The 18,825-nt window shown below is 42.0% G+C and overlaps 1 protein-coding gene across 5 annotated transcripts in view; it reads right to left on the reverse strand.

The window, feature by feature from the left end:
- The window catches only part of LOC105488933 (retinoic acid receptor beta), a 770,293-nt gene that overhangs the window by 144,547 nt on the left and 606,921 nt on the right, over positions 1–18,825 (reverse strand). The gene's annotated exons all lie outside the window — the stretch shown is intronic.

Genomic DNA, 18,825 nt, shown 5'->3' on the forward strand with positions numbered 1-18,825 from the left:
GTCACCAGGGATCCTGGCCGAGGGCTGGAGCTGGGTTGTGAGAAACCCTGCTTTTCTGACCACACATGCAACAGGTGCTGAACATAGGCAGGAGACAAAAGGAAAGGCTAGGGGAAAGATTTTGGTTTTGAGTCTTTAGTAAAGCCTTGCTCTGCAAAGTGTGGTCCTGGACCAGCAGCGTCAGCATCACCTGGAAACTTGTTAACATGTAGAATCTTGGCCCGGCACAGTGGCTCATGCCTGTAATCCCAGCACTTAATCTGAGGCAGGCAGATCACCTGAGGTTGGGAGTTCAAGACCAGCCTGACCAAGATGGAGAAACCCCCGTCTCTACTAAAAATACAAAATTAGCTGGGCATGATGGCGCATGCCTGTAATCCCTGCTACTCGGGAGGCTGAGGCAGGAGAATTGCTTGAACCCGGGGGGCGGAGGTTGCAGTGCCCTGAGATCATGCCATTGCACCCCAGCCTGCGAAACAAGAGTGAAACTCCATCTCAAAAAAAAAAAAAAAAAAAAAAAAGGAGAATCTTGGCCCCACCCCAGAAATGCAGAATCAGAATAGGCATCCTAACAAAACCCCTTGATCATTTTTATGCACATCGATGTTTGAGACACCCTAACATAAAAAATGTCTTGTTATTGTCCTAACCTTCCTGTAATTCCATTTTGCTGAGTTAATTTAGCATCAGAACTCTGTCAACTTGCCCTTTGCACAGGTCCTTACTAAATACTCCGCCTTGTTAAGTACTTAATGCATTAAGATCTTCAGGCTCTGTGTGTTTATGCTCATCATAAACCAGAAGTCTCCGTTCACTCTCACAGAATTTTGGCAGTGGCTTTTAGTTGGCAGTGTGTTCAAAGTTGTACCAGAAGAGCCTGAACTAAATCGTAATTACTATTTACTGAGCGCCTACTGTGTTAGGAGCCATGCAAAGTGCTTAATAGACATTAGTTCATTTACTCCTTCCCCATACCATGTGGAGGAGAGGGAGAACTGCGCACCTTAGAATTAGGAAATGTAAAACACAACAATGCTTTCAGCCTTTATAAATGAGATTTACATGACTTAATATGTTTACTATTATCTCACCAAACCTCCCACCTTTTTAAATTCTCATTTTCCATCTCCCTGATTTATTTCCTAGGCTAGAAAGTTCACAGGGTTTGGTCTGGTCAGGCCCACTTACTCAAATTTGAGAATTGCAGAACTTTGTAATTCTCTTGCTTTTAACTCATGGTTATAACTTTCCAAACACTGATTCAATTCAAGATATGGTTAAATTTGATAAGATAGTTTGGGCCTTAGAAAGAGAGTAAGGCTCAGGACCCACTAATCACTCTGTATTATAGCTATACCTGTCTGGGCTCATGGCCAGCAACAGAAGTTATTCCTGGGACTGGCTTTTACCATGGGAAGTGCTGTCATATTATCATAAGGTACCATGACACGTTCAACACCAACATTTCATTTTTATAATATGTGTTCTCACCACAAGGAGTATATTCAAAAATATCTCATAGGTTGTTTTGCATGACGTTTTAAACAGACGTTTTCTATCACTATTTTCTAGGACATACTAAGATAGCTTATGCCAGCGTTCAAATAAATCCTCTCTTACAGTCACTTAAGAGGCCAAAACATCTAACTGCTTATTAATGATCTGAACGTGGAGGCATCAGAAATGAAACTGCATTAAGTGAACAAATGCTAGAACAGGTCTCGGGAGTCACGTGTAGATGAAGCTAATTGCTTTGCAATATTGAGGTCCCCTGAAGAGTTTCTCTCAACATCAAGTGACTCAGCTCCATATTTCACTTCTATCGGGATTCCCATAATATTTACAAAAGGAACTATCACACTAATAAATGACATTATTTTATCTGATCAAATTTCCTGCACACAGGGTAGGTTAAAAGAGGAGCATTAACATGTATATCATTTCAGACATACACAGTCACATTCATTTCAGATACACACACACACACACACACATTCTTTGCTTATGTACTATATACCTATTTGAAAACCACATTGGTACCAGCCTGACAGAAAACTAAAAGGGAAACGCTTGGAAGACAACAATGAAATTATGTTCTGTCACATACCTTGCCACTCCTCTAAGATGTAAGGAAGTTCAAGTGTGATCGATTACACTACAATTTAGACAAAACCCTCTTTTTCTTAATAAAATAATGCTTGGCTTACTCAGAATTTTGCTGCAAAGAAATTTTTCTGTTTTGTTTCTTACAGGTATGCACCATATGAACAGCCTCAAAATAACTTTGAAACCGATTTAATCCTCACTGTGTGGGTTTTCTTGTTCCTAAAAAGAAAGAAAATGCCATGAGCCTGCATAAAATTGTGTGGAGGAGGTGATGGGAAAGTGGTAAGCTTTGCTGCCAGGTGGACCTGAATTTGAATCTCTCTTCTGCCACTTACTAATGGCCATAGAGTTTCATTTCTCTGAGCCCTAGTGTTTCTTTGCTGAAAATGAAGATAATCCTGATTCCTGTTGGTAAACCAGAGACAACGTTTGCAATTTGCCTGACACACAGTAAGTGCTCAATAAATGATAACCAACGCTCACCTCCACCTTTCCCCTCCTCCCACAAACACATTTCCCTTCCACCTTCCTTAATCTAAGGCACAGTTTTTTGTTGTTGTTTTTTGTTTTTTTTTTTTCTGAGATGGAGTTTTGCTCTTGTCGTCCAAGCTGGAGTGCAATGGCGCGATCTCAGCTCACTGCAACCTCCGCCTCCTCGGTTCAAGAGATTCTCCTGCCTCAGCCTCCTGAGTAGTTGGAATTAACAGATGCGCGTCACCACGCCCAGTTAATTTTTTGGATTTTTAGTGGAAACTGGGTTTCACAATGTTAGCCAGGCTGGTCTCAAACTCCTGACCTCAGGTGATCTGCCTGTCTTGGCCTCCCAAAGTGCTGGGATTACAGGCGTGAGCCACCGTGCCCAGCCGGGCAGGGGTTTTTAGCCAGCACCATTTTGTCTTTCACGGGACATTCTGCAACATCGGGAGACATTTCTGGCTGTCACAACTGGGGGCTGCTCCTGGCATCTATAGGTAGAGGCCAGGGACGCTACAAAACATCTCACAATGCCCAGGGCAGGCCCCTTCTCCACAATGAAGATTTATCTGGCCCCAATTATAGATAGTGCTGAGGTTGAATAAACCCTGATCTAGGCTAAGGATACTACTGGTGGGGAGACTCTGGGACCAAAGAGTGGGAACAGCAAAGAAAATACCACAGCTCTGGAGAAATGGCAACTGCAGAGTGCTACAGTGCAGACGGTATGAGCTCAGTTCCTAATGCTGCCTCTTACTAGCGGTCACTTGTCCTTCCTGATCCTCAGTTTTCTCATCTGAAAAATCGAGATGACAATCACGCTTACTACATTGCAGGGTTTACACTTCGTAAACTACAAAAAGTGTAAAAACATATACAAAGAATAGCTAATGCTTTATTATTAGACTATCTGGGGAAAAGGGGACTAAGTCCGTATCAATAATGCGACTAATATGGTCACCACAGAAAACAACAGAACCATCTCTAGAGTTTAGTCAAACATTTCAACAACAGTAATCGCTAACACTCATGGAGCATGCACTGTAGGCTAGTCATGCCCCTTCACTCTATTCTAAGCATTTTTAATCTACTAATTCATCTAATCCTCAGAGTGACCCAATAAGAGAGTAAGTCTTGACCAGGCACGGTGGCTCATGCCTGTAATCTCAGCACTTGGGAGGTTTTGGCGGGTGGATCACTTGAGGACAGAAGTTTGAGACCAGCCTGGCCAACATGTTGAAACCCCATCTCTACTAAAAATACACACACAAAACAAATTTGTGGTGGTATGCGCCTATAATCCCAGTTGCTCGGGAGGCTGGGGCAGGAGAATTGCTTGAGACCAGGAGGTGGAGGTTGCAGTGAGATGAGATCGCACCATTGCACTCCAGCCTGGGCAACAGAGCAGGACTCCGTCTAAAAAAAAAAAGAGAGAGAGAGAGATATTTTTAGTCTTAGTATTTCTTTTTGACAGGCAAGAGGAAACCAGAGGTATAGTGTGGTTAGGTAACTTGTTCAAGGCCATACAGCTGGTAAATAAAGAGCGTGGACTTGAACTTAAATGGTCTTAAGTTCAAGGGACTGGGTCTGACCCCCATGCTGAGAGAAGAGTATGACATCCCCTCTTAGGACCGTGCAGGACTCCTGTCACAAGCAGCTGTCCCTGGCAGGGAGTTTTACAGTATGCAGGGTATGTCTAAGTCAGACAGACAGACACACTGTTATCCCAGCATAAAGAACAAAAGTAAAACTGGAAAACTCAAAAGAAAGAAGTTAAGGAGACAGAAATAATGCCGTTTTTCCTTTCCAGTCAGAGCAATAAAGTAGGAAAGTCCCCCAGAAGCAAACGCAGGAATTAGAAGGCACCACAAACACACCCACTAACCCCTTCTGCATCTTCCCTGCTGAGAACCCGGCCCTCAGCAGGGAGAATGGCAGCAGCTAAGACCAAGATTCCAAAGGCCTCTGGCGGCAGTCCAACGGCGTGTGGCTGAACACCGTCAGGAGCAGTCACTCAGGCCAAAGGGAGTCTGCACAACCACCAGCTTCAGGGCTCTTCGGGGAGGCAGAGGAGGAGGGGACTCTGAGCCCCCAGCCCCTATGCAGGTTCTCCTTCCCTCACCTGAAGGCCACATATATTTCCTTAACCAAAATTTATGTGGCACATGAATGAACCCAATATCCACAATTGGCTGTGCAATAGCTTTTCTGTCACTGTCTACAGAATTAGCATGCCCCATAGGCTGGGCGCAGTAAGCCAGCACTTTGGGAGGCCGAGGTGGGCAGATCACGAGTCAGGAGATAGAGACCATCCTGGCTAACACGGTAAAACCCCATCTCTACTAAAATATACAAAAAATTAACCGGGCGCGGTGGCGGGCCCCTGTAGTCCCAGCTACTCGGGAGGCTGAGGCAGGAGAATGGCGTGAACCCGGGAGGCGGAGCTTGCAGTGAGCCGAGATTGCGCTACTGCACTCCAGCCTGGGCGACAGAGCAAGACTCCGTCTCACACAAAAAAAAAAAAAAAAAAAAAAAAAGAATTAGCATGCCCCAAAAGAGGGGCTGAATGACTGTCTTCCCAAGATGTCTGGGGGTTGGCGGGGGAGGTGAGAGAAGTAGACAGTGAACATCCTTAGTGTACCCTCTAGTTGACTAATATGAAAATTATATTACTGCTGGAGCTGAGCATAATGCATCAGTTCAAAGCATGCACTTGATATTTCATTTGAAAAGATTCTGGCCCAGGCGCGGTGGCTCAAGCCCCTAATCTCAGCACTTTGGGACGCCAAGACGGGCGGATCACCTGAGGTTGGGAGTTTGAGACCAGCCTGACCAACATGGAGAAACCCCATCTCTACTAAAAATACAAAATTAGTTGGGTGTGGTGGTGCATGCCTGTAATCCCAGCCACTTGGGAGGCTGAGGCAAGACGATTGCTTGAACCCGGGAGGCGGAAATTGCGGTGAGCTGAGATCATGCCATTGCACTCCAGCTTGGGCAACAAGAGTGAAACTCTGTCTCAAAACACAAACAGAAAAGATTATCAAGTTTCTATATAGAACTGTTCAAATTACAGGAATGCTGCCTTGTTGATTATTTTTTTCTTTCAGACAGTGATTCCTAGATATGAGAAAGCTAAGAGTTTCAAAGTACTTTAGCATTATTTCTTTTTTAAAAATGTTAAGAAATTTTTGAAAAAATAATTCAAAGACATTTTCACCAACCTTCCAACTGAGAGCAGTCCCCCAAGGTTCAGGTCTTTTTTGTATATTCCCGAAACTTGTCCACCTTGTCTATAAGATAAGTTGTCTGAGGCATATGGTTGGAAGTATGAACTCGGGAGTCGGCCTTCCTGGATTCAAATCCTAACTCTCCTACTTACTGGCTGTGTGACTTTTGGAAAGTTACTTAACCTCTCTGAGTCTCAATTTCTGCTTGTATAAAATGTCTATTCTTCATTGAATCATTGCGAGCATTAAATAACATCATTATAAAATACTTTGCACAATGCCTGCCACATAAGTGTTACACAAGCAGTTATTACCATTATTGTATCATGCTTATGTTGATGAATCTCAATGCTATTCACCTTCCCTTCTTTCCCCTGACTTGACTTGGTGACCTTCACTTCCATTTTCCCTCTCAAAATAATTTTCCCTTCTGATGTACCTAAGAAATTCTCTACAAGCTAATGTGAGGAAAGCAAGTCATGTCAGTTTTCCCTGTCTCAACTGTCCTTTCCTTCCCAGGCCCACAGGCATTAATCTGAAGTGTTCTCACTCCTAGTAGGTGTTCCTGGCCGATCCCCGATCCAGGCTGCCTAGCCCCCTCAGAAATGACTTCTTTAAACCCCTCTTTACCACAGCGATCTCTCATTCGAGAGCCTTCAATTGCTGTTCAAAACCCAAAGTCCCAAACCATTGCATGGACTAAGGTGGGTGGGGGAGTAGAAGGCAGTGATTATCAGTCAGCAACATCCAGCTGCTGACAAATATTTATTGAGCACCTGCCAGGGACCAGACCCCTTGATACATGCTGGGTTATAAAGAAGTTAGACTACACTGTCCCCTGCCCACGCAAACAGATAACTGAGAAATGCCACAGACCAAACACGGCCCCAGCTAGAAAAAGGATCTGATGGGGGTCAGAGGCTGTCATGAGTGGATGTGTTACTAGCACACACAAAGATTTTGGTGGCCTTGCCTTTAAATGCTCAGGGCTGAAGGAGTGTCCAGTACATAGCAAAAGTTCAATCAGTGTTGGTTAAAAAAAAAAAGAATGAAAAAAAATGAAATATGCATACAAATCCTTACATGTGATGTGAAATAAATACTTTCAGCCAGTTCAGTAGAATCTGCCAACAGCACACTTTATATGGCGGGGGACAACTTGAGGGGGGTTTTCACACACATTACCCCATTTGCTCCCTCTTGACAAAAGTGTGAAGAGCAAGGATCATTAACATGATCAGTTTTCTTCTTCTTTTTTTGATCTCCATTATTCACATGAGGAAACTGAAGCTTAGAGAGGTTAAATGACTTGGCCAAGGTCACACAGTTAGGAAATGAATTCAAAGTAAGTTCGCCCCCTGAATCCACATAGAAGATTAGTATAAATGAGAAACCAAGTACACATTTCTATTCCTCACAGTCCTATTCATTTTTTATGTTTTAAGGCAGGGTCTGCAAATTTTATAAATGGTCAGATAGGAAATACTTTAGGCTTTGTGGGCTGTCTGGTCTCTGTCACAGTCACTCAACTCTGCCACCATGGGGGAAGGCAGTCACAGACAAAATGTAAATGTATAGGTGTGGCACATTCCAAGAAAGCTTTATTTACAAAATCCAGATTTGGTGTAGTTTTCACCCCGGCTTTAAGATAAAGGAAATCAAAACTATTCCTCCTAACAGTGACTGCACATGTTACTATAAAATTCATGTGTTTCCTCACTTCCAGGGTAAAGACAGAGGATGACAGCCATATGTCACAGAGACGTGGGCAATATTTTAAAGATACGAACACTACTGTGTGTTGTAAGGGCTACGCATTTTCTTCAAAACCTCATGTATACATTTTTATTAGTTAGGGAGGTCAATATGTCCACCATAAATACATTTTAAAATTCCTTCCCACATATTCTGTCTATTGGGATTATTTATCATGCTTTGTTCCCTGGCGTAGAGCCAGGGAGAATATGGGAGTTTTAATACCTTTAATCCATTACATGGATTTTTTTAGAGCTCCATAAGACAAAATGAAATGCACTCTCATGGTCATATATGCAATAAACCCGGTATGTCACTTAATATTTCATGTCCCATTTTATATTTCAGTTGTAACTGTTCCCAGCTTTCAACATCCAAAATGACACAATTCCAGCCATCTTTTTGCTCCAATTTTTTTTGTTGTTGTTTAGAGAACTCCTGACAATTTATAAATAATAAATCTCACTGTGGACTTTGAGGGGCAATTATTATTGCTCTCTGATATTCCTTATTATTTTTTTGAGAAGGAGTCTCACTCTGTCGCCCAGGCTGGAGTGCAGTAGCGCGACCTCGGCTCACTGCAACCCCGTGCCTCCGGGGCTCAAGCAATTTTCCTGCCTCAGCCTCTTGAGTAGCTGGGACTACAGGCATGCCCCCACCACGCCAGGTTAATTTTTTGTATTTTTAGTAGAGACAGGGTTTCACCATGTTGGCCAGGCTGGTCTCGAACTCCTGACCTCAAGTGATCCACCTGTCTCGGCCTCCCTAAGTGTTGGGATTACAGGTGTGAGTCATGCGTCCGGACTGCTCTTTGATATTCTGAAGAAGTACTGAAATAACTGTCTACTGACATATGCCACCCAGTTTATGGCAACGTCGTGAACTGGTCATGCTTATTTTAATTAGGCCATGTTAATCTTGTTTTGAAAAAGAGGTACTCGGCCGGGTATGGTGGCTCATGCCTGTAATCCTAGCACTTTGGGAGGCCGAGGCGGGCAGATTGCCTGAGCTCAGGAGTTCAAGACCAGCCTGGGCAACATGGTGAAATCCTGTCTCTACTAAAATACAAAAAATTAGCCAGGTGTGATGGCATGTGCCTGTAATCCCAGCTACTCAGGAGGCTGAGACAGGAGAACCACTTGAACACGGGAGGCGGAGTTTGCATTGAGCCAAGATTGCGCCACTGCACTCCAGCCTGGGCCACAGAGCAAGATTCTGTCTCCAAAAAAAAAAGAAAAAAGAAAAGAGGTGTTCATTCATTTCTCCAGCTAGTTGATATGGTTAACACTGGTCTCTAAAGATGGTCTGCTCAATACACCTCACCTCCTGTAATGCAATGGGTCTTTTTTTTCTCAAATTGCTTGTAAAACTCACTCATAAATCCACAGGAGCCCAAATGTGAAAACCACCTGCCTATCACCTGCACACACCCTCTTTTATTTTGTGATGCAGATGTTTGCTTATAGGGCTGTTGTATTTTTACTTGTTCCTCCAGGAGATAAACTGAATCTTCCTCCCCATACTGGACACTGCAATTCAAAATAATAGCAAAAGACCTGCAGGTAATAGGCCATAATACTCACTTGATACCCACTAAAGGAAGGTTTAGATCACTTGTTCTCTGTTACCTTTCATGAAACATCTGTTTCATATGAGCCACTTAAAAGTGTATACATCTGTAAATAATAAGGCTGTATGTGTACATAATTTAATGAATTAGGACATAAAAAGGAATTGAACAGTAGGGGCTCAGCAATTAGAAGAACTGCCCATTTTGTTAAAAATGTATTATTTCCAGCTTTCACTTGGAAACCATTTTATTATTCTGTGGATTCTGAGGCTTCTAATCTTCCCCATCCCTCTTTCCTGCAAAGAAAATAGAAATTTATATAGTTGGCAAAGAAAAGGAACCCTACATTATACAAACTCGACTTGGGAACTTTGGACTTGCTTTCTCCTACTCAGGAGATTCAAGGTAGGTATTTGAACCTCTCCGTGCCTGGGAATCTGCATTTGTAAAGTGGGGCTAACAGTGCCTTTCTCTTCAGGCTGCTCTGAGGACTAGATGACATGGTTCATTTTAAGCACCTGACACATAATAAGCACTTACTAAATATTAATTATGATAGTGATTGTTTTACTTTAATAAAAATCAATCACAATTTTAAATCAAAGGGGTACGGAAGCAAACCGTGGTTCAAAAGTTTCTCTTGATAGCTGTTTTAGCTATTTATTTATTTTATTATTATTACTTTTTGAGACAGAGTCTTGCTCTGTTGTCTAGGCTGGAGTGCAGTGGTGCTATCTCGGCTCACTGCAACCTCCACCTCCTGGGTTCAAGTGATTCTCCCACCTCAGCCTCCCGAGTAGCTGGGATTACAGGCACCCACCACACGCCCAGCTAATTTTTGTATTTTAGTAGAGACAGGGTTTCACCATGTTGGGCAGGCTGGTCTCGAACTCCTGAGCTCACCTGATCTGCCCACCTCAGCCTCCCAAAGTGCTGGGATTACACACATGAGCCACTGCACCTGGTCCCTTAGCATACATATATATATATATATTTTTTAGACGGACTTTCTCTCTGTCGCCCAGGCTAGAATGCAATGGCGCGATCTCGGCTCACTGCAACCTCCACCTCCCAGATTTTAAGCGATTCTCCTGCCTCAGCCTCCTGAGCAGCTGAGATTACAGGCATGCTTTAGCTTTATTTTTATTTACTTTCTTCACACCATTTCTAGGGATAGACCAAAAAAAAGGGGGGAGGGGATAAGAGGGAGCAATAATGTCCTGGTTAACAGGAAGTACCATCAGAAAATCTATTTCTGTGACACCAAAGTAAGTGCCAGAAGCCTAGGGAAATATTCCATTCTCACGTTTCCAGGCCAGTTTGCCAGTAAATGCACTTACAAGGGCTTACTTACCTTGCCATCCCAGCCAAACTGAACCTCCCACGTTTTTGACAGCCCCCATCAAGTTTACTTTAGGTGTTTTGAATAACCAAAAAATATTAGCTCACTTGAGATGTTCTCAAGTTCATTTTCACTGAACTACACTCAGCATACTCCTGAGTACCTACTGTGTGCCGTGCTCTGGGTTATGAGCAGGGGACGAGTGTGAGCAGGAGAAGGCACCGGGGGAGAGCTCATGGTATTTCCTAGAAGGCAAACTGAGGCTTCCATAGAATATGGCCAGTTCCTCTCTGCCTCCCTGAAGTTTGTTGAAATGTTCAAGCTGAGTTGATAGCTTGAAAACGTTGGAAGATACTCTGCCCATCTCAAAACTAAGCAGGTGTGGAGCACAGGAATAGACATCGTATGTCACCATGATTTGATTGCTACAGGGAATGTAATTCCCGCCCACTGAGATTCTGCAAAAATCTTGGTTTAGCCGTGTAAACTAAATGTTAGCAAAACAAGTGCTAAATATTTGCCAGGCCCCAGGAAAAATAGTTCCACCCAGAAGGAAAAGGAGTTAAACAATGACTGAAATCACCACCCTACAGCATTCTGTTTATATTTTCCTGCAGTCTATTTACCCGCTACATAAAGGGATAATTAGAGCTTGCTAATAGCCATAGGAGAGAAGAATAAAGGCTGAAGGGAAAAAGGAAATAAACAAAGAGAATGAACAAATATTGAAAGAATAATAATAGCTGAAGTATGCAGAAGTGAATTGTGTAATACAGTAGCCACTAGCCATGTGTGGCTATTGAAAGTTAAATTAATTAAAATAAAATAAAATTGGCGGTTCCCGCCTGTAATCCCAGCACTACGGGAGATCAAGGTGGGTGGATCACGAGGTCAGGAGTTTGAGACCAGCCTGACCAACATCGTGAAACCCCGTCTCTACTAAAAATATAAAAATTAGCTGGGCGTGGTTGCACGCACCTGTAATCCCAGCTACTCAGGAGGCTGAAGCAGGAGAATCGCTTGAACCTGGGAGGCGGAGCTTGCAGTGAGCCAAGATCGGGCTACTGCACTCCAGCCTAGGCAACAGCGCGAGACTCTGTCTCAAAAATAAATAAATAAAAATAAAATTAAAAAGTCACTTCCTCAGGTGTATTAACTGCATTTCAAATGCCAACAGCCATAAATGGCTAGCGATTACGATATCAGACAATGTAGAATTATAGATCCTTTCCATCATCGGAAACTTCAAAGTAGGAAGTTCTGTTGAAGGGCACTGATATTGAGTATATTAAAGGGTTGCTTATTAGAACATACATGTGGGTTCAACCATAGTTTACTGAGGATCATAGACCAAGTACTATATTAGCACTGGGAAAGCAGAGGTAAAAAGCACAATACCTGACCTCAAAGGCTTCTCAGTTTAGTAAGGAGACCCAGTCAACAATGCAAAAACAAAACAAAACAAACACATGCAAAAGGGGAAAAGGGTGGGAACACCGAAAAGAAACCTGGTAATTTTAATGGTAGCTATGGTAGTAGGTACCCAGGTGTTTGCAGTAAAGCTGTGGTAACTTTTCTGCATTAAAAAAAAATTCATAGTAAAATATTGGGGAATTGGGTTTCCAATTGAGGCTCTCTGACGCCAGCGCCACCTCTAGCTTGCCGAGCTCTGGGCGAAGGAGAAGGGGGAAAGTAAGGAGGTGTCCATACCATGGTTCCTACAAAGCACACTACTCAAAAATCCACCCGTGGAAAAAGCACCCGGGAAGAAACTGGCCATAAAAGCCATTCTCGAGAGTGCGCCATCTACTGGAGGGGTGGAGAAACCTCATTGTTACAGGCCTGGGACTGGGGGACTCAGTGAAATTAGGCCTTACGGAAATCCACTGAACATAATGATTTGCAAACTTCCCTTCCAGTATCTTGGTGCGAGAAATTGCTCAGGACTTTAAAACTGATCTGAGCTTCCAGAGCACAGCTACTGGTGCTTTGCAGGAGCCAAGTGAGGCCTATCTGGTTGGCCTAGGCACCAATCTGTGTGTTATCCACATCAAACGTGTAACAATTGCGTCAAAAGACATCAGCACGCTGTATACGTAGAGAATGCGCTTAGGAGTCCCCTATGATGGGAAACATTTCATTCTCAAAAAAACAAACAAAAAAAACCCCAAAAAACAAAAATTCTCTTCTTCCTGTTATTGGTAGTTCTGAATATTAGTTTTTTGTTTTTGTTTTTCCCAATGCAGTCAAAAGTATATTGACTTGCAAGTGGAAAAATAGGGGACAGAAATTCGCTATTGGCAGTTTTTCCATTTTCATTTGTGTGTGAATTTTTAATATAAATGTGGGGATGTAAAGCATTAATGCAAATCAAAATGTTTCAGTGAACAAGGTTCAGGAGTTCAATTTTATAATAATTACAAATAAATCTGTTGAATTTTTCTGGACAATGCTGGCATTTGGATTTTTTTTTTTTTTTTTTTTTTTTTTTTGAGACGGTGTCTCACTCTGTCGCCCATGCTGGAGTGCAGTGGTGCAAACCTCGGCTCACTGCAACCTCTGTGTCCCAGGTTCAAGCAATTCTCCTGCCTCAGCCTCCTGAGCAGCTGGGACTACAGGCGCAGGCACCACCATGCCCAGCTAATTTTTGTATTTTTAGTAGAGACAGGGTTTCACCATATTGGCCAGTCTGGTCTGGAACTCCTGATGTTTGTTGTGATCCACCTGCCTTGGCCTCCCAAAATGCTGGGATTACAGGTGTGAGCCACCATGCCTGGCCTGAACTTTTTTTTAATAAATTTCTTTCTTTTTTTTTTTTTTTTTAGACAGGATCTCACTCTGTTGCCTAAGCCGGAGTGCAGTGGTGCAATCCCGGCTCACTGCAGCCTCAACATTCTGAGGCTCAGATTATCCTCCCACCCCAGCCTCCCAAGTAGCTAGGACTACAGGTGTGTGCCACCATGGCCAGATAATTCTTTTTGTAGAGACAGGGTTTTGCCATGTTGCCTAGGCTGGTCTCAAGTGCCTAGGCTCAAGTGATCTGCCTGCCTCGGCCCCCTAAAGTGCTAGAATTTCAGGTATGAGCCGCCATGCGAGCCTAAAGCAAGTTTCTTATTGACAACTGTGTTTATATATGAAAACAATCTATTTACTGAGCATCATGTGTCAAATACACTCTCTTATTTAAGGCTTTAAGACTGATCTTAAGCTTTCAAGGTAGATATTATGGATTCATTTTAAAGATTAAAAAAGAAAAAAACAAAACGGAGGCAACCTGAGCGCAAGCTTCCACAGCAAGGGCAGTGCACAAAGAAAGTCCACCCAACTTCACTGTATCACACTGCAGGGTACCATGCTGTATTTCACTGCATCACTGTTAGCATCTTACAGATGTAGATCTGCTTCCACTTAGAATGCACTACATGACTTCTAGCAAGTCACTTCAATTTGTCCCCCCGTCTCTATTTCCTCAAAATATATAATTCAGCAACAATTAGATTTCAAACAAAACAGGTAGAACATGGTATATAAAAATTCAAAATACAGAATACATTTCATTTAAGACATATCTGAGCAGGGCACAGTGGCTCACACCTGTAATTCCAGCACTTTGAGATGCCAAGGCAAGCAGATTGCTTGAGCCCAGGAGTTTAAGACCAGCCTGTGCAACATGGTAAAACCTGTCTCTCCAAAAAACTAGCCAGGTGTGATGACACACACCTGTAGTCTCAGCTACATGAGAGGCTGAGGCGGGAGGATCGCTTCAGCCCAGCAGGTTGAGGCTGCAGTGAGCTGAGATCATACCACTGCATTCCAGCCTGAGCAACAGAGCGAGACTCTGTCTCAAAAAAATAAAAAATAAGACATATTAGAAGTCACTGAAATAAGAGCATTATCTGAGAGGCCAATGAGATCCACTATGATTCATGTAAGTTTCACTAAATGGTAATGGTTAACTTAAGTTTGGGATCCTCTACATGTGATACTTAAATTATGTAGCAAATAAAAAAACATTAATTCGACTTTACTATCAGAAAGTTTTATTTCTTCCTCTTTGTCTTTTATTTTTTTTACTTTGGTAATGGAAGACAAAATAGCTCCATTTAATGAAGAGACACTCTCTAGCACAAACACTTAGCACCCATCTTTAGATGAGGGTTACCAGTAAACTAGAGCAACATGAAAAGCCCCGTTTCCCATCTCTCATCTTCTTGTGACTCTTCAGTAAATACCAGACTAATCCTGCTCTGAACCCCCTGAGCTACAGCAGTGACTAGGCCAGCGTAGACTTCAACAGCAAACAGGATGTAAAAACAAAAGGGCAAAAGAGTAAAATAGCCTCATAGTTTGGGCAGAGTTTCCTCCACAATGTAAAAGACTAGTTTATAGTAGAGAAAATAATGTAATCAGAGGAAGCTATGTGAGTTACAGTACTTTACCTCTCTTTTTCCTACCTCTCCCCTACACCAAAACACTTGGTGGTGTTTTATTCTTGGGATTATCAGGGCATAAAACATTTTTCAGGAATTCTTCACCCAGCTGATAGGATGACAAACTCCTGAAGCCGAGGGCCCCCAAGTGAGTAACAGCACATGGAGGCAAGAGAAAAGCCCTTCATGGGACTTGAAACCACACTCTGTCCCTTGCAATCCATGTTGTTCACCTTCCCTGAGCCTCCATTTCTTCATCTGTAAAATGAAGATATCTCACTTATAGGGTTGTGAGGATTAACTGAAAATGAGTATGTTGTCATTAGAGTAGCATTTCATTAAATATTGAACCCGCCAAAAAACTAAAAGCCCCACAACTGTTCTTCAATTTAATCATTTTCAGAAGACAATACTTTCTTTCTTGTTACAGCGCATATATGCTACGATGGTTATGGTGGGCATTCTTTGCCTCTCTCTCCCAAACTGAAAGGTAGTTATTGAAACTGGGCTGGCCCTGCGTCTGCTTCACCAGTAGAACAGAGTGAAAGTGACTGAATACCACTCTCTGGGTCTAGCCTTTAAGAGGACTGGGAGCCTCTGCCACCTCCTTCCTGGAAGGCTCACTCTGGAAATGCTGTCTCTCAGAATACTGCTGCCATGCTGTGACATGCACAAGTCACACGCAGATCCCGCAGAGCTCTCACCGACAACCAACACCCACCGCCAGCCATGAGAGCAAGCCTTTTTGGATTTCCAGCCCAATTTAGCCCTGGATGATTCAGCCCCAGCTGACAGCACGCAGAGCAGAGGGTCTGCCCAGCAGAGCTCAGCCCATCCACAGAATAATAATAAATTGTTAGACCCGGAAGTTTTGGGATGGTTTGTTACACAGCAATCAGTCACAGAAATCATAGAGAAATAAGTGATTTTTAAAAATCCAATAGAATCAAACCCATCCCCAAAGAACACGAATACTTAACAAGCTCCAGAAACATCCATAAGCAAATCTTCAAGGAGCTAGTTTGGAAGGTGTGCATTTATTCCACTGTTTAAGATAGGTTTAGAACTCCTCTTTGTGAACTACTTTTAGAGATGATCTATGAGGCCTACACACAGAAAAACTTCACGCCCGCTCCACTGTGACAAAAATGTATAATCCACTTGATCACCCACCATATAAACCAGCTGTGGTTCCTGGCAGTTCTTAGTTCTTTCCATTATCAATCTCAGGTTCAAAGACATGAGGAGATTTCTGGGTTTGTTATAAGGGGGTTATGTGACAATGACTTGTGTACACAAGTTCTTCCCATTATATCATGAGTTCAGAGGGAGAAGGGACAGTGTCTGATTCATCTTGGTGTCCCCCACAGATCACATCAAGGAGCCTGGCACATGGCAGACACCCAAGAGCCATTTGTTGAATGGCACATTGCAAGATCTAATCCATCAATGAGCAATAAAAATGTACAGTGCCACGACAGCATCTTTGGGCTAAGTGTATTGTGACAACTTTGAAGGTAACAATGCTCACTTGTAAAAGTCAATTATTTGCAAGAAATCTGGGGATCTGGTAAATGGATGCCCCTGAATCAGGCCACAGTGCTACCTGACAAACAGAAAGGACTGCCACCTAGGTTATGAGCTATAGACCGAGGAATCATTTCACCAAAGAAAAGAGATACCTACCTTAGATATGACCAAAAAAAAAAAAAAAAAAAAAAAAAAAAAAGTTTACTATTAGCAAAGGCACGTAAGCCACAGGTGTCATGCCAAAATCAGGGCAGAAGGCCTACCTGGTGACTTCCATATGTTTTCAAGACAAGAATAGAATCTTAATTTACATGATCTCTAATCCTTCTACAAATCCTGCAATGCAGACACTATTATTCCCATTTCATAGCTGTAGAAACCAATCCCGTGTCAAGGCAGGCTACTTGCATTATCTTGGACCATCAATCAGGCCATGATGGGAAGCAGAGGTGGAGAGATGTGTGGAAGGGTAATTCTGAGAGGATTAGGGAGAAGCAGCAGTAAAACTCTTGGAAAGGGAGAACTTTTCACAGCCTCTGCTGAGTGCAAAAACATTATACCCCCTTCTCTAGAAAGGCCTTGAGGTACAGGTGATAGCATAAGCTCTGGAAGAGTATCTGCAACTTCAGCTTCTGCCCGAACTATAAGCCCAGCATGGGTTTCTGGAAACTCTTGCCCAAGAAGTAGAGAGATGCCTTGATCATCTGCATCCCCCAACTTTCCCTGCAAATCCAAACCTGTTCATCCTACCTCTAGTTCTTATTGTTTCCTCTGATAAGCAGGGCCCCAGTGAACAATTAAAGCTTTCAATAAATAATCTCCAAGCACATTCATTTGATTGACTGTTATTTGATACAGCAGTTAGTTTCAATGGGGCAGTTAATATTGATCACATAAAGTACTCCAGACAAACATGAAACAGTTCCAGAACTCCATGGATTATTACCCTTTATCTGCCAGTCATCTGGGTTACTTGTAATGGTCACGGAATTTAAAATCAATAATAACAATTAGTGTTCTGTACACCAAAACGGATGAATCATGTGAAATGGGTTTTCATATAAAATCAAAGGTAAAGCAGGCCGATAGAATGGGGAAAAAGCTCTCTGAATTTCCAATGCACATTTGGCAAGGCACTTTCATGCAAATCCTCAAAACAGGAAGCAAGAGCGAAAGAAAGGTGTTCAGGAGAAGATGTGGCCATAAAAAGGCATATGAAACCCCTGACGATCTTAATCCAAAAAGATGAAGCGTAAAAGATAAAAGTGATCAAAATGAGTTCTAACAAATGTAGTAAAATTAATGGAACCGGTAATTTACTTCCTTGGAGATGTGTGTCTAGCTACCTTTTTCAGCTTTCAATTTGTAGGCATTAATCGTGATTTTTTTTGTAATAAAATGGCAACAACGGTATTTTAGTAGCTCCATGGCACCACTACTGTAATATAATGTATATATAATTAAAATGCAAAGCAACAGAGAAATGTTTCATCATTAAACTGTAACCAGCGCACTATGTGAAATCATCCATTCCAAAGACTTGTTTTTCATCAATTATTTGTTATTTATCTGATGTAAATATAAAAAGGACTAATTAAAATGTATGCCTTTTTATACAGCTTCTTGTCATTAAAGCCAATGAAAGCATTCTGAGGACCATAATGAAATAATTATGTTTGCCTTTAAGAATTCTCTTCAATAACACATGGCAGTACTGAGCTAAATTAAAACATCAGGAACTGAATTTCGCTGCCTCCATTTCCATTTTAGTTAATTAAACCCCCAAGTTTTCCAATAGACCAGACCCTAAAAAATCTTTTGAAGCTGAAATGGCCTTCAGATCATCGGCCTTTTTATAATTATGGACTTTGATGACATGACAAAAGTACTGTAGCCGTTGAAAGCTTTAATATTTTTGAGAAGACAAATTTATTACATGAGGTCTTCATTTGCTCAGGAAATGGGAAAAAAATTGGGATGTGATCCAAATCTTCTCTCCCTAGTTAACTGATGCACTCATCTTATTTGTTCTTTTACCTTCACAGTATTTTGAATTTAGCTATTTTTTTGACTTGACAAAATTTTATTCTATGATGAACAGTAATTTATCAATAACATAACAAACATTCCACTAAATATGGGTCAAATTAGACAGTGATTCTTTGTCAAACACTAAAACTTAAAAAATAAGAAGCAATCTTTAAGACGTCAGTGGACTGAGGAGAATCTGCGAATTTTAAGAAATAAAATCCTTCTGTTTGAATTTCTCCTCCTCCAAACCTCAAATCAGATACTTTGGAAGGCAAAGAATAGAATAAAGTAAAATAAAAATAAATCTGGGTTTAAGAGAAAGGGAAGAAGGAAAAAGGTGAGGAAAACTGCTAAGTG

Source organism: Macaca nemestrina, chromosome 2, assembly GCF_043159975.1.
Source record: "Macaca nemestrina isolate mMacNem1 chromosome 2, mMacNem.hap1, whole genome shotgun sequence".
Lineage (NCBI taxonomy): Eukaryota > Metazoa > Chordata > Mammalia > Primates > Cercopithecidae > Macaca > Macaca nemestrina.